Source organism: Ambystoma mexicanum, chromosome 1q (genome assembly GCF_040938575.1).
Source record: "Ambystoma mexicanum isolate Mex_15411 chromosome 1q, UKY_AmexF1_1, whole genome shotgun sequence".
NCBI classification, from domain to species: Eukaryota; Metazoa; Chordata; class Amphibia; order Caudata; family Ambystomatidae; genus Ambystoma; species Ambystoma mexicanum.
Genome location: NC_090922.1, coordinates 918,016,477 through 918,030,609, shown reverse-complemented (window position 1 = coordinate 918,030,609; position 14,133 = coordinate 918,016,477).

The window sequence follows — 14,133 nt, the reverse complement described above, 5'->3', positions numbered from 1 at the left end:
ACTCTGGCCGTAGGTTTGTTATAAAGTATCTTGATCCATCTAATGAACCTTGGGCCAAAGCCGAAACCCACAAGAACCTCCACTAGCCACTCCCAAAATATAGAATCGAACGCCTTAATGGCATCAAGGGACAGCAACGCATATGTCTCTGTATTGGCCTCCGTCTGAGCAATAACCTGTTGTACTCTACGTAGGTTCATGGTCGTGTTCCGGCATGGTATGAAGCCACACTGATCCTCGTGCACTACGTCCCCTATGATTTTGGCCAGTCTGTCTGCTAATACCGTGGTCAATATTTTCACATCGTAGTTAAGCATGGCTATTGGGCGGTAGGAGTCACATTTGTCGGCGGGCTTATTAGGCTTGATGATTGGAATTAACAAGGCTTCCCTCATACTGTCAGGAAGTATCCCTCTCTCATGTGCCTCCTGGAAGACCTCATGTAACAAGGGTGTTAGGGAGGTCTCATATGCCTTATAAAACTCAGTGGGCAGTCCGTCACTCCCGGGGTCTTAGCAGTGGCCAGTGACTTGATTGCCTCTGCTATATCCTTCGCTGTGATATCTGCGTCAAGAGCTTCAGCCTGTTCAGGGGTCAATTTGGGGAGCCCTATTTCCTCCAGGGTGTCTATGATTTGCTCTCGGGGAACCTGATCCCTGTGAGAGTAAAGGTGTTCGTAGAAGCCCTTAAAGGTTTCGTTTATATCTTGCTGTGTCTGTACTACCTTACCTTCTTCGGTCTGTATCATGGTGATCGTGTGTTTGGGGTGTTCTTTCTTACATAACCAGGCCAGCATTCTGCTAGGTCTATCGGCTTCTCTGTGCGTTCTGTTTGTTTTGGTGGCATAATCAAACTTGGCTAGTCTTTCCCATGCCTGTGCACATTTAACTCTAAGTTCCTTAAGGTTATCTTCTCTTTGGTGAGTATTCACTGGGGTAGATTCGAGCTACTCAACCTGTCGTTCCCACTGATCCAATTCACCCCTCAATTGTTTCCTGATGCCCCCTGCTTTTGCGATGATTTTCCCCCTTGCCACTACTTTGAGAGCGTCCCACATCGTGCTCAGGTGGGTAACGCTCCCCGTGTTCCTCTCAATAAAACTATCTATAAATTCATGCAGTTCTTCCCTGAACACCGGGTCACTTAGGGCGTCTATCGGCATTCTCCACATAGGGATAGGGGGTCTGGGGCCAGTTTGATTCCATTCTATTAAGAGCGGCGAGTGGTCTGAAATGGTCCTTCCCATATATTGCGCTTCTTCTATTTGTGACAGGTGTTCTTTGCCAATGAAGATGTAGTCTATCCTCGTGTGAAGATCATGAGGGGAGGAGAAGTATGAGTACCCCCGAGAATCAGGATGACGCTCTCTCCAAATGTCAGCTAGGTTCAATCTATCTGATAATAAGGACAAGGCTGTGGTTGCCGCTGAGGGCCCTTTCGGGTGGGGCTGGGACCTGTCAAGGCTTGCATCATGGACACAATTAAAGTCTCCCCCCCAGAAAAAAATACCATGTCTGTAAGGTGCGATTTTAGCATACATGGAGTTCAAGTGTGCTGGAATGTTAGTATTGGGGAGGTAAGAGTTCACTATGCATATTTCATCCTGTTCCAAGCGGCCCCAGAGAATTACAAACCTGCCCTCAGGGTCTGTCTCAGACCTGATTAAGTGGAAAGGGAGTTGGGGATGGATCCAAGTGTACACACCTCTTGCATATTTGGAGTAGGTAGTGCCCACGCCCTGTCCCCCCCAATGTTCTCCCAGTCTAGCCAGGGAGTCCGCCGTGCAGTGTGTCTCCTGCAGCAGCGCTATCTGCACTCTTTTTCTGTTCAAGTAAGACTTGATTCTGTTTAGGCGTAAGTAGGTTCCCAGGCCCCTCACATTCCAAGTCATTATCTTTATTTTAGCATGAGATGCCATGTCGAATCAATTGAATAGTCTCTGAATCAGTCCGTCACCTACCAGTGTCTTCTGCGGCGTCCCCTGATCCATGCTATCTCCCCTCCCGTCCACCTTCTGCAGCGTCGCTCGTTTCACTCGTAGGAGATTCAGTAACTTGAGTAACTCCCATTGCCTTGAATGGGGAAAAACAAACAAAACAAGATGAACAGTCTCTGGCAGTTGCTCCCAACTTGCAACGCTCAGGGGGTCCCGAGCCTTCCAGGCCACTCCTGGCCTTCCGGATCAGGTTGTGTGTGGGCAGGCTGCTCACACAGTTTTCAGTGGGGTGGGTTGCCTAACTTCGCTCGTTTGGTCCTTTGAGCTCTCGTCCGGTATAGCTTACTTTACTGAAGGCTTGCATTGGATAGTGCTTGGTTGGGGTCGGTCATTATGTGGGGAGTACCCGTTTCCTTCTCTTTCTGGCAGGTTCCCATTCAGCCCCGGTCCGACTTTGATGGTCCTGTTCCATCATCTGCCAGGTTGTTATGTTCAAGCCACATGTTGGCCGCGGCTGGAGTCTCTAGAAATATCGCTTTTCCATTATAGAGAACCTTGAGGCGTGATGGGTAGAGCAGCATGTATTTTAAATTAAGATTCCTTAGCCGGGCTTTTATTGGGATAAAGGAGTTCCTTGCACGTTGCACTGCAGGGGTATAGTCGGGGTATATAACTATTGTTGAATCTTTCTAACCAAGAGATTCATAACTAGCAATAGTATTAACACTACCATTTCCTATCTCAAATCATATTTACTTCCACCTATTCCCAAAATATCTCAGTTTGTGTCTCAATATATTTGGATGAATCCCTGATAAAGATCAATAGAAAAGCTATATGTTGGAAGCCATGGCTCTTTCTAGGCATTACATTTGTGAGACAACTCTTTGTTAAAGGGGTTCCTCTCTCTTTTAATTAGATGGTAGACAAATATCATATTCCTATGATATTTAATGCGCCAATACCTACATTTGATTGATGCTATTGTTGTAAATTATGATTTGCTAATACATACTAATTATACTTATCAGGTGACCAAAGTACAGCATGTCTAATCAAAATTTCACTGCTTCAATGTTCTATTAAAATGCGTATCAATAAATCAGAGAACAAAATCTTATGGAATAGCCAAAAGGCTTGGAAACTTGATTGCACCCTTTTCAATTAATATGGCCCTCTGTATGGAAGACTATTTCTAAAACTATTGTTTTGGCAAGTTTGCTACAGACTTTATATTTCTTCCACCGTAGGGCCTTTATTACTCCATTGATTATCTTTGAAGGTGGCCTTTCGCAAGATGAAAACTGTTGGAGTTGTTTATGTGTAAGAGGTATGTTCAAGCATATTATTTTTGATTGTATTCATGTTAAACCTTTCTGGGAACTGGTATGGAGCACCTTCAAATCCATTTTGGATATACAACAAAAGATGTTCTTCTCTTTCCTCTGTTTAGGCAGCTCAGCCATTCAACCTGTATTACACAAGCATAATTGTAATCTATTAGATCTCTTTATTACAGTAGCTATCCAAACTATTACATCTAATTGGAAAGTTTTTAGACATGTGCACTTTACAATTTGGTGGAATGCAGTGTATAACATCCACAAAATAGAGAAATGTAATGCAGTATCTCAGCACATTGCCACTCCTCCTATGCTCCCCAAGACCACCCCTGCTACCCCACCATCAGCTTGATACTCTTGGATCTGCCATCGCCATGCTTACCTCAATCCTTATGAGGAACAGCCTTGTCAGGATGCACACTCGGCTCACTGCGTGAGACCCACACCATGCATCACATTCAATCGGCCCACCACAAACCCACAGTCCAGGCCCCTCGCAACCCAAAATCCTTGACTCGGCCATTGTTATGCACCCTCCAATCTTTATGAGGAACAGCCTCCTCATGCTGCACACTTGGCTAACTGCGTGCACCTCACACCATGCATGGTATTCAATCGGCCTACTGTAAACCCATAGTCCAGGCCGCATGCAATCCGGAATCCCCAACTCAGCCATTGTCTCACCCTCTCTTGCTCTCAAGAGGAACAGTTTCCTCAGATTGTGCACCCAGTTCATCCCACGCCTCCCTTTCCACGCTTCCCAACCATTGCAAATTCCACAAACCCTCACGTCCGCCAACACCATTCACAAAGCCATGAACTGCTTGCTAATCAATGCAAGATCAGATCTGCACATGCAGCTGAAATCCTTGACCTCAAAACATCCAATGACCTTGACTTGCGTGCCATCACAGAAACTTGGCTCCACCCCGCTGCAATGGTGTCAATTCTGAGATCACTCTTTAAAATAAACATAGTTGGAAAATTATAATGGTTTATGTTAAGGAGAAGTGATGTATACTTGTCTTTGGATTTGTTAAATGTTTCATTATTAAAAAGTGGGTGGAAATACAATTTCATTTTGACACCAAAAAAGTAGATGTAACTACACTCGGAAAATAAATTACAGATTAATTTTATGTACGCCTTTGCAGTATTGAATTTCATTTAGAAAAACATGTGACCAAGCATTAAATCATACATTTGTATTGCATTTAAATGTATGAATATTTTAGAGGAACTGTATGTCCGTTGGGAGTGCACTTGGTGTACCTGTTGGCAACAACGGACTGGTTTGATTGGAAGTTGTGTCGAGTCTCCATTGGCCCAGAGACTATACCTTTGTGCACCTGAAGAGTTCATCTGTAGTTATCAGAAACCTGTTACATTGTGAGCGAAGTTATATACTAGACACTAAACACATCAGTGAAATTATATATAGTAGTACTCCTCTTCCATAATCTTTTGCTCCACCCCACTGCAGGCCCAGCCCTCTCCATTGCCATCCCCCCTGGATTTACCATCCTAAAATCTGACAGATCCTTGAAAATAGGAAGCAGCCTTGCCCTCATCTTTAAAAACACGCTCACCTCTGAGTAATGCAAACCAATGCCATCCCAAATTATGAATCAGTACTCACAAAGATCTTAATGTCGCCCACCAATTCCATCACACTCCTTATCTACCATCCACCTGGCCCCAGACTCACCTTCGAAGACAACTTAATGCAAAGTATCAGTTATCCATCAACCCAAATCCAAAGTCATAATCCTTGGAGACCTCAACCTAGGCTTCAATAACCCAGCTGACTCATGGGCCTCCAGCGTAGCCTTGGCACTTAACCATGCCGGCTTCTCACAAAGCTCTCTCAAGCCCACCCATAATCAAAGCTGCACATTTAGACTGGCTAAGCAACCTCAAGTGCAACATTCCGACCCCTGTCACCTCCCCTGCCCATGGTCGGACCATCAAAAAATTACCTTCAGAATCCCCCACTCAGAACACCCCAGACCAGCTCACCCTGCCGAACCTGAATGCATGGCCTGCTGTACAAAAAACCTCAACCTGACTAAACTGGCACCGCTATTTGCCACCCTGGTGCACCCCCCACCTTTGGTAACAGGCCCAGCAGCACTGGTTGACCTCTATATGCAATCTATTGCACAAGTAGCCAACGCGCTTGCCCCTCTCAAACTCAGGAAAGCTTAAAAAAGGCCTAGTTCACTCCCAAACTCCTCGAAATCTGTGCCAATAAGCAATCCGCCAAGCTAGCTTGGATAAAGGAATAAATTAACCTTCCCCCATATCCAAACTCCTCTTTTCCGCACTTGCCAAAAACTACAAAAAGAAAATCCACGCTGCCAAACTCATAGCTACAATTCAAGAATTAGTAACACATCATACAACTCCCCGGGAACTTTTCACAATTCTCCAGGAACTAGAGTCCCATTCCCCCCTCCCAGCCAGACCTGACATAGGTTATATGTCAAAAGGGTCGAGTCATTTCGACCGGAAAAAAGGATCAACATTTTTTTTTTGTTGGGGGGGCCCCCGCAAACCCCTATTTTTGGTGTAAAAACACCCCTTTAAAGCTAAACTAGAGCAAAACAAAAAAAAAATACATATTACATTTTTTTTCGATCCTTTGGTTTTCGGTTGAATGCACTCTCACCTTTTGCATTCGATCCTTTTGTTTTCGAAACTTTAACTGGACACCCTGACAATAGACAGCACCTAGTGTGAAAAAATCCAAAATGCCCTAACTGCAAAGGTCAATTCCCTCGAAGCAAAAATCATCGCCAAACAACTTGCTATGCTCACCAAACCACCACTGCTCACAGCACCCAGCCCCTTATTGACCCACTCCAGCAACCCATTCAGCTTCCATCCTGTCCTTGACATGGACGTCAACATGATTGTCAAGAGCATCAAACTATCATGCTGCAAAGGCAACACCTCCCCAGCCCCAATCATTAAAGACTGTGCTGAGACACTCATACCCCTCTTCACAGCCATCATCAAAGTATCCTTCTCCAGCAACTCAGTGTCAGCTTCCTTGAAGGATGCATGGGTCCTAAACTCCTTAAGAAACCTCGACCGTTCTATCCCGACAAACAACCGCCCATTGCCACGGTCCCCTACCTCCCGAAGATCCTGGATCGTGTTGCCTACATCCAGGTCCAACAGTATCTTGAGGAGTCAATATCCTAGGCACTCGGCAATTAGGATTACGTCCCAAACATGGAACCAAAACTGCAGTGCTAGATTTTATAATACAAATCGATGCAATCAAAGACACTGGCTAACCTGCCCTCCTAATGATGCTAGACCTCTTTGCAGCATTCGATTTGTTAGACCACCAAATCCTCTGCTCTCAATTTGCCTCAACAGCGAACTTCTCACCATCAGCCTCCAACTTGGTGAGGTCCTTCCTAGCTGACAAATCTTCTTGTGTCTTCATCAACGACTGCTGAGATGAACCTACTCCTGTCACTTGCGGAGTCCCCCAAGGCTCCTGCCTCTCTCCCGCCCTTTATAACATTTACACAAAACCCCTCTTTGACCACCTTGACCTACTCGGCACCTCATACACAAATTACGCTGATGACATTCTGCTCCTTATACCCCTCTCCGGATCATACGCCCAGGACTCAGCAGCCATAAACGCTGCCAACGAGGTCATTCAAAACTGGCTGGCTTCTCACCTACTCTGTCTCAACAATGACAAAACTGAAATCCTCATCGTCAGATCATCCAGCATCCTCATCCAGCATACAAGGAATTCATCATGGATGGTAACTGCATAATCACCTCTACCACTGCCAAAACTCTTGGAGTCTACCTGGATGCCAACCACAATCTCTCATGTCAAGCGGGTGCTTAGACAGCCAAACTGCTTCATGCCAGTAGGCTCTTCCTCTCCACTCCCAACCACCTAACAATAGCAAGAGCTAATACTGGAGCCAAGCTCAACTATTGTAACGCCTTATTTACTGGCACCTCTGAAGGCAACCTGATCAAACTACAGCTGATCCAGAATAATGGCCTCTGAGAGGCCATTGGGCTCTCCAAATCTTACCATATCTCAGAAGCCAGGAGAACTGCACTCTGGCTGCCTATCCGGGAAAGGATTACATTCAAAACATAGTCCCTGGTCCACCAATGTATCTCCAACAGTGCTCTGATTTACCTATTATAATGCGTAAAGAAATATGCCCCTGCCCGTCCTCTGAGATCATCAAACTTGGACCTCCTGAAGACCCCCAACTTCAACTGCCTCTCAGTAGGGGGCAACAGCTTCCCAGTCTTGGCGGCCAAACTTTGGAACTACATAGTACTAGCTCTCAGAAAAGACCAGGCCTACTGTACCTTCCGCAGAAACTGACTGCACTCCTAAGACTATTGCATCCCCTCACTGCATTGTGTCATGCCCACCGTCCCCTTTTCTCTCTTTTTCCCAATGTAACATGTAACTTTGTTCATCTTAACCTCTTTTTTTGTAATGTAGCAAGTAGCTGCGTGTCCTAATGTAACTAGCGCCAAGATACCCAAGGGTTTTGTGGGCTGTAACAAATGCAAAAATAAATAAATGTGGTTTGGGCTGCAAAAAATCGTGGTGCTAGTCATCAAACCACGCTCTGGAGGTGTTCATATGCCTTTAAGCAAAGTTATTCACAGTTATATTATAAAAACAAAAAAACGATGGTTGGTAAATTTCAATCATGGGCCTTTAAATCTTTGCCTGGCATTTAGTCTCATAGGTTTTATTTGAACTATGGCACCTGGCAGATGTTGATATACGTGTGAAAGCGTTGCAAACCCACAAAGAGCTGGTTATCCCAACAGACACCCCTCTAGGGTTTAGTCATCTGGCCCTCTTTGAGGAATATTTCAATAAACACATCAAAATATTCTACTTCAACAACAGGGTGAGCCGGTATTTCGCATTAACAGATAAAACAGCCAGCAACACTTTTTTGTTTTACACCAAGACAACCATTTGTGCGGTATAACCCATCTAAAGAAATGTCTCAAGGCTAAAAACTTATAGATATAAAAATAGCACAGCGGGCGGCTCCAGCTTCCCGGTCATAGCTGCTCAAACCTGGAACAAACTCCCCTTTGACCTCAGAATAGACCAACCCTACACTAGCTTCAAGCGTAAAGCCCTCACCTGGATTCGATCCCTCGACACTTAGCCCGTCCACCTTACCGCCACTTTTCCCAGAGACTGCGGATGTGCATAACCAGATTACAGGTCGCTAGACTACCTGCTCTATCTACATTTCTGTATTTTGTACTGCCTGTATATGCTTTCCTCTCATCTGTACAACCTTTTCTTGTATTGTAACTAAGTTCTCAAGTATCCTTGTACTGCCTGCGCCCAGTTACCCTGGCGGGTTTGGTTTCTCTGCGCTATACCAAATAAACAAACAACAACAACAACAACTTCTGTAAGCATGGTCACAACATTTCCAACAACAAACCTAGACACAACTGCCAGTATCACTGTCGCATATGTTTAAGAGAGGGGGTCAAACGCTTAAGGATCAGACTTCAAAATGTTCACAATGCACACCTTTGCACAGTCGCGGGTGTGTCTGGACACACACATTCAAAAAACTGCATTGGGCTTTGTCGTGTACGAGCCACGCCTTGACTGCTTCACGTGCAGTAAATTCCTCCCCGCTAGTCACAAGTGTAACAGGATAATCTGTCGGGTGTGTAAAGCATCCATTATCAACACGGATGAACACCTGTGTTAAATGACGGGTGATTAACTGCAAAATAAAAACTGAGGATGACATTGTGTATGACATGGGGGCTTGCCAAGAGAATGTGTCCCACCAGGTCAACTATATCTATGCCCACCATCAAACAGGTGACAGTAGTTGGGCTTTTGAGGGTGACTTGTGTGTTAATGATTTTATTGGCACCTTTGTAACAAGCAAATTAATGGGCTACCCCTTTTTAGCTCATAATGCCAAAGGCTATGATGGCTATTTCATACTTCGAAAGCTGGCACAAGAGAGAATGAAAGTGAAACATATCACACAGAGTGCTATGCTAAGCTTATGGAAATCTTTACAGTAACTTTACAGCTACGATTTATTGACTCCTTGAGCGTTTCATCCAAAAGCTTTTAGCTCTCCCGGTTCAAAGGGTTTCTTTTCACATCACTTCAACACAGAACTATGAAAGGCAGATCCCAGCCCAGTATGAATACATTGTTCAGTTCATGATGCCTAGTGAGAAAGACCAGTTCATGGCGTGGTACAAGGCAAATTAACATGACATGTTTGACCTTTGCCAGGAATTAAGGGCCTACTGTCAGGAAGATGTCAACATTTTAAGATAGGCTTGTAATTTGTTCCGGGACTGGATCATTCAAATGACCCACCATGAAACACATATACAGGGCGGCATACACGTGTCATACTTCGACCATTTTAAAAGTATCACAGTGGCTAGTTGTTGTATGCAGATCTACAGACAACTGTATCTAAAACCTGAAAAAATCACGCTGCTGCCCCAGGAGTCGTACCATGGGTGACAGAATCGGCATTCCACTTCATCTATTCAGTGGCTCTTGTATGTCACGGAGACAGAGAACATTGCCGTACAACCTGCCCTAATGGGCGGTGGCGAGAAACGTTACGGGAAGTACTGGCTGGATGGTCATGCACTGGTTCAGGGGGTGGAAAACTAGGAGTTCAATGGCTGCTTTTACCACAGCTGTCCTGATTGAATCCGGCCCGTGGTTTCAATACTTTGACGGGTACTACTTATGAGAAGCTGTATAGATGCACCCTGTTGAAACAGACTTTCCTAGTCAGTCAGGTTGCTTGCGTCGTAAGTATCTGAGTGCACGAATGTGGCACTATGGTGCAGAACAATCTGGAGGTTGATTGTTTTCTTAATGAGAAGAAACTGCCTGAACCTCTGCAACCCTGAGATGCACTGTACGGGAGTCGTATGAATGCTTTGAAGTTACACCACCACATCTCAGAGGGTGAACAAATTAGATTTTAGATTTTACCAGTCTATACCCCTCGGTGAACCATGACAAACCCTAATCTGTATGCCACCCCAAGATCAAGTGTGACAATTTTGGCGATATGGAACAGTATTTTGGTTTGATCAGGTGTGTAGTCTACCCACCCAAAGGCCTTTACTTACCCATGTTGCCCTATAGCTGTGATGACAATCTGATGTTTTCGCTCTGTCGTATGTGCTTTGAGACAAAACAGGCAGAGTGTAAGCACACCAATGAAGAGTGACAGCTGGCATGTACTTGCTGTACGATTGAATTACAGGCTGTTCTGAACCAGGGCTACCGCATGGGGCGCATACATGAGATATGGCATTTTAAAACAATCACCCTCAAGCTCTTGTGCAGCTATATTCAGATGTTCCTACAACAGAGTCAAGAAGCCTAAGGCTTCCCTGCATGGTGTGTGGAGGATGCCACTAAACAGGCCTACGTAGATGATTATTAAAAACATCACTGCTTACGCTTGGGTATGGAACACATCGAGGACAACCCTGCTCTCTGGTTGTTGGCGCAGCTATGCCTTAATTCGTTGTGGGGCAAGTTTGCACAGAGAGTTAATCTATGAAAACACAACCATCATCACAGATCCCAATGTGCTTTATGCTTACCTATTCAATAATTCTTATGACGTGAGTAGTTATGCATTCATAGACAATGAAACTGCTTCTTTATGTTGGCAATACGTGGTGGAATATCACACAAACTCAGACAATACCAACATATTTATAGCTGCGTTCACAACTGCTAACGCACACTTGAAACTGTACACAGTGATGGAAAAATTCCAAGAGCAGATTATGTATCACAACACTGATAGCGTTATCTTTGTCACTGCGCCGCAGGTGTCAACATACCCAATAGAGATTATCTAGGGGATCTAACTTCAGAGTTAAATGCTTGTGAGTACATTGTGGAGTTTGTATCCGAATCACCTATGCCCCACATGAGTCGCCTCCCTCCTAGCTGCCCGTATGAGAGTTTGTTGTTTGACAGTGTAAGTTTATGTTTCCTTTTACATTTATTTACTTGTGGTATCACTTTTTAATTTTGTATTTTTTGTGTTAAATATGTCTTTTTTCCATTCTGCATTAAAATGTTTGTGGTATAACCTTTTTTCCTTTCTGTTTTAAATATATCTTTCATAAAACGGCTTGGTTATTTATTACGCTCCCCTATTTATTATGTGTAATAATAAGTCGTAACGCTTGTTGATTTTAAAAGAGTTGTTTTATTCACACCTATCACAATAAGCGTGGTGGGGTCAACAACTTGATATGGTGTATAGAAACAGTGTCAATGAGCCTCATTCCGAGTAGTGCAGAAAGGGATACTGGGCACCGTTAAGGACACCGGTGCCGGTAATCCTTTGCGCCCTACTACGAGTTCCCTTAGCAGGTCCCTTCCTTAACGCCTGGTTTTAGGGGAGGGAGGTGTTAAGGATGGGACCCACTAAGGGAAATCAGAGCCAATAACGGTAACGCAATTAGCTATTTTCCCCTTCCCATTGAGCCCTATGGGGGCTGAAATGGGAATGGGGAATGGTTTGGTGAAATGGCACTTACCGGTAAGTCCCCATCTCACCAAACCGGACACGGTACCGGTATGGGAGGTAGTCATGGCGCAAATAGCGCCATGACTACCTCCATACTCAGAATGTGGCCCAGTGTTTTTAATCACACTGTGAAAGCTAGGCTATGAAATACAATTATCACTCAGGCTTCATTTCAAATATTTTTTTATTTTTTTCCCATTTTCCCATTTACACTACAGACTCTCCACCCCTCCATAACAACCAACACTCCTTTGTCATGATATATTTTTGACAGCTGAATGCCCAGACATGTTCACCCATGCCCCTTGAACATAGAGACATAACTAGGTTTTATAAATAATACATTAGCATTTAAAACAACAAATTTGATTCACGTTGAATAGTTTGGATTTATCAAATGCTGCACAGTGATCAATCGGGCTACATAGTCTGCAGAATGCCGAATTACTTCATAGACACATTTCCTTTCACCACATCGATATGCAAACATGCACAATAGCAAGCTGGCTGATAGAAATTCATCAAGTTCCCCATCAAGCAACCATCATCCTTTAACCGCCAGAAAATGATGTTGCCAATTTATAGCCATTTGATATAAAATGTATATATTTTAAATATAAAATGTATATCAAAAGTAGTGGGGTTCTTATCAAATTGTTACAACCTTGATAGCAAACATTTTCAGGGTATTATCAAATGTATATTAAACATTTTTGGGGGGCAAACATTTTACATCAAAACATTTTGTGGTTCAATCGACTCAATATCAAAAGAGGGCAGCACTATGGGCACAACAGGGGCGTGGTCACCTATCAAAATAATGTTTGACAAAAGGTATCCCCCTTTACTACTAAAATATCCTCAATTGTTCAAAAAAGTGAGATTCTTTGTTCACATAATACAACCATATTATATTATATATTAATGATTAACCATTCAATCTAAACACTTCATTCTAATAAAATGCAACCCTTTTAAAGGCCACTAGCTGTACTCTCTTTCTCACTCTATCTCTCTACTTTTCTCCCTCTCTCCTATCAATCACTCTTCTTATCTCATACTTTTTGTCTGTTTGCGCTCTAGAGTGCAAACCTTGCTGAACTTCTTTGGGGCATTTTGACGTGAGGAAGGAAGGGGCTGAGCAGAGATGTGTGGAGCTGTCAGGAGAGCTTTCTGTATTTGCGTAATTATTTGTGGTGTGGGATGTGAGGTAAGGAGCATCATTGCTATTTGGAAAGGAGGGGTTTAGACGAGAAGCTTGTATATGTATGGTGATCTATTTTACAAAATAAAAAGCCAGGCCAGGCCACCAAATTAAAAGTAGAACTACCATTTGACAGTAGCTGCCACCACAAATGTAGAACCACATTTCAGTAGCACGAGCTGACGGGTGGAGACAAGCCTAGGCTTTTCTCTTTTTTATAATGTCATAACTTTGACAGTGATTGCATAACTAGGAATGGTAATCAAGGTCACTTGAATTTAAACAAAAATGGTAACCCATGTCTTAAAATGGGTTTTCATTTAATTGAATTTAACTGTCATCTCAATTTGCAATTCTTATCTGGGTTCATTGTTGGTGAGGGGTGTTTTCTGCACATTCTCTGCATTTTGTGCTCCCCGACCAACCACTATTCTTCTAATATGTTGCCTGCCACTGTTTGCAAGAATCTCACCAGCAATGCATGACAGCAGGGCAATTAGAGAAAAACAGACAGATATCTTGAAGAAGATGTTAGTGGGTGCTGTGCTTTTATGGTTACAAATAAAGTGAGAGCAGCTTCAACAGATCCCCGTGTTTGAAGACATATTTCGATTAGTGCTTGTGACCTGCATAAATTTCACTCTCACACCAAGGACACATCTTCTGGATGGGGGAGAACAGACCTCATTAGTTATTCATTTTTGTGCATATTGTATTTCATTCCTAGGGTCAGCAGCGATGCCCAAGAATCAGTGACCTGTATGCAACATTAAACATTATCTTGGTGCACACAGAAAGGCAAAGCAACAGATGTTTGCCTTTAATCTATGTGTGACACAGTCCAAGAAGGACAACACATTTGTTTTCATGGCAAAATGGAATATTAAATCATGGAAAGTATTTAATGGTACTAGCATTGTAACTTGTGCTTTTGTGCAGCTTGACAATACTTCTTTTTAATGATCACTTCTGACATATGTAGCAGCATTAGTAAAACAGTTACTCTTGTTTTACTGAGAAAAGTATATTATCAAAAACTAAAAT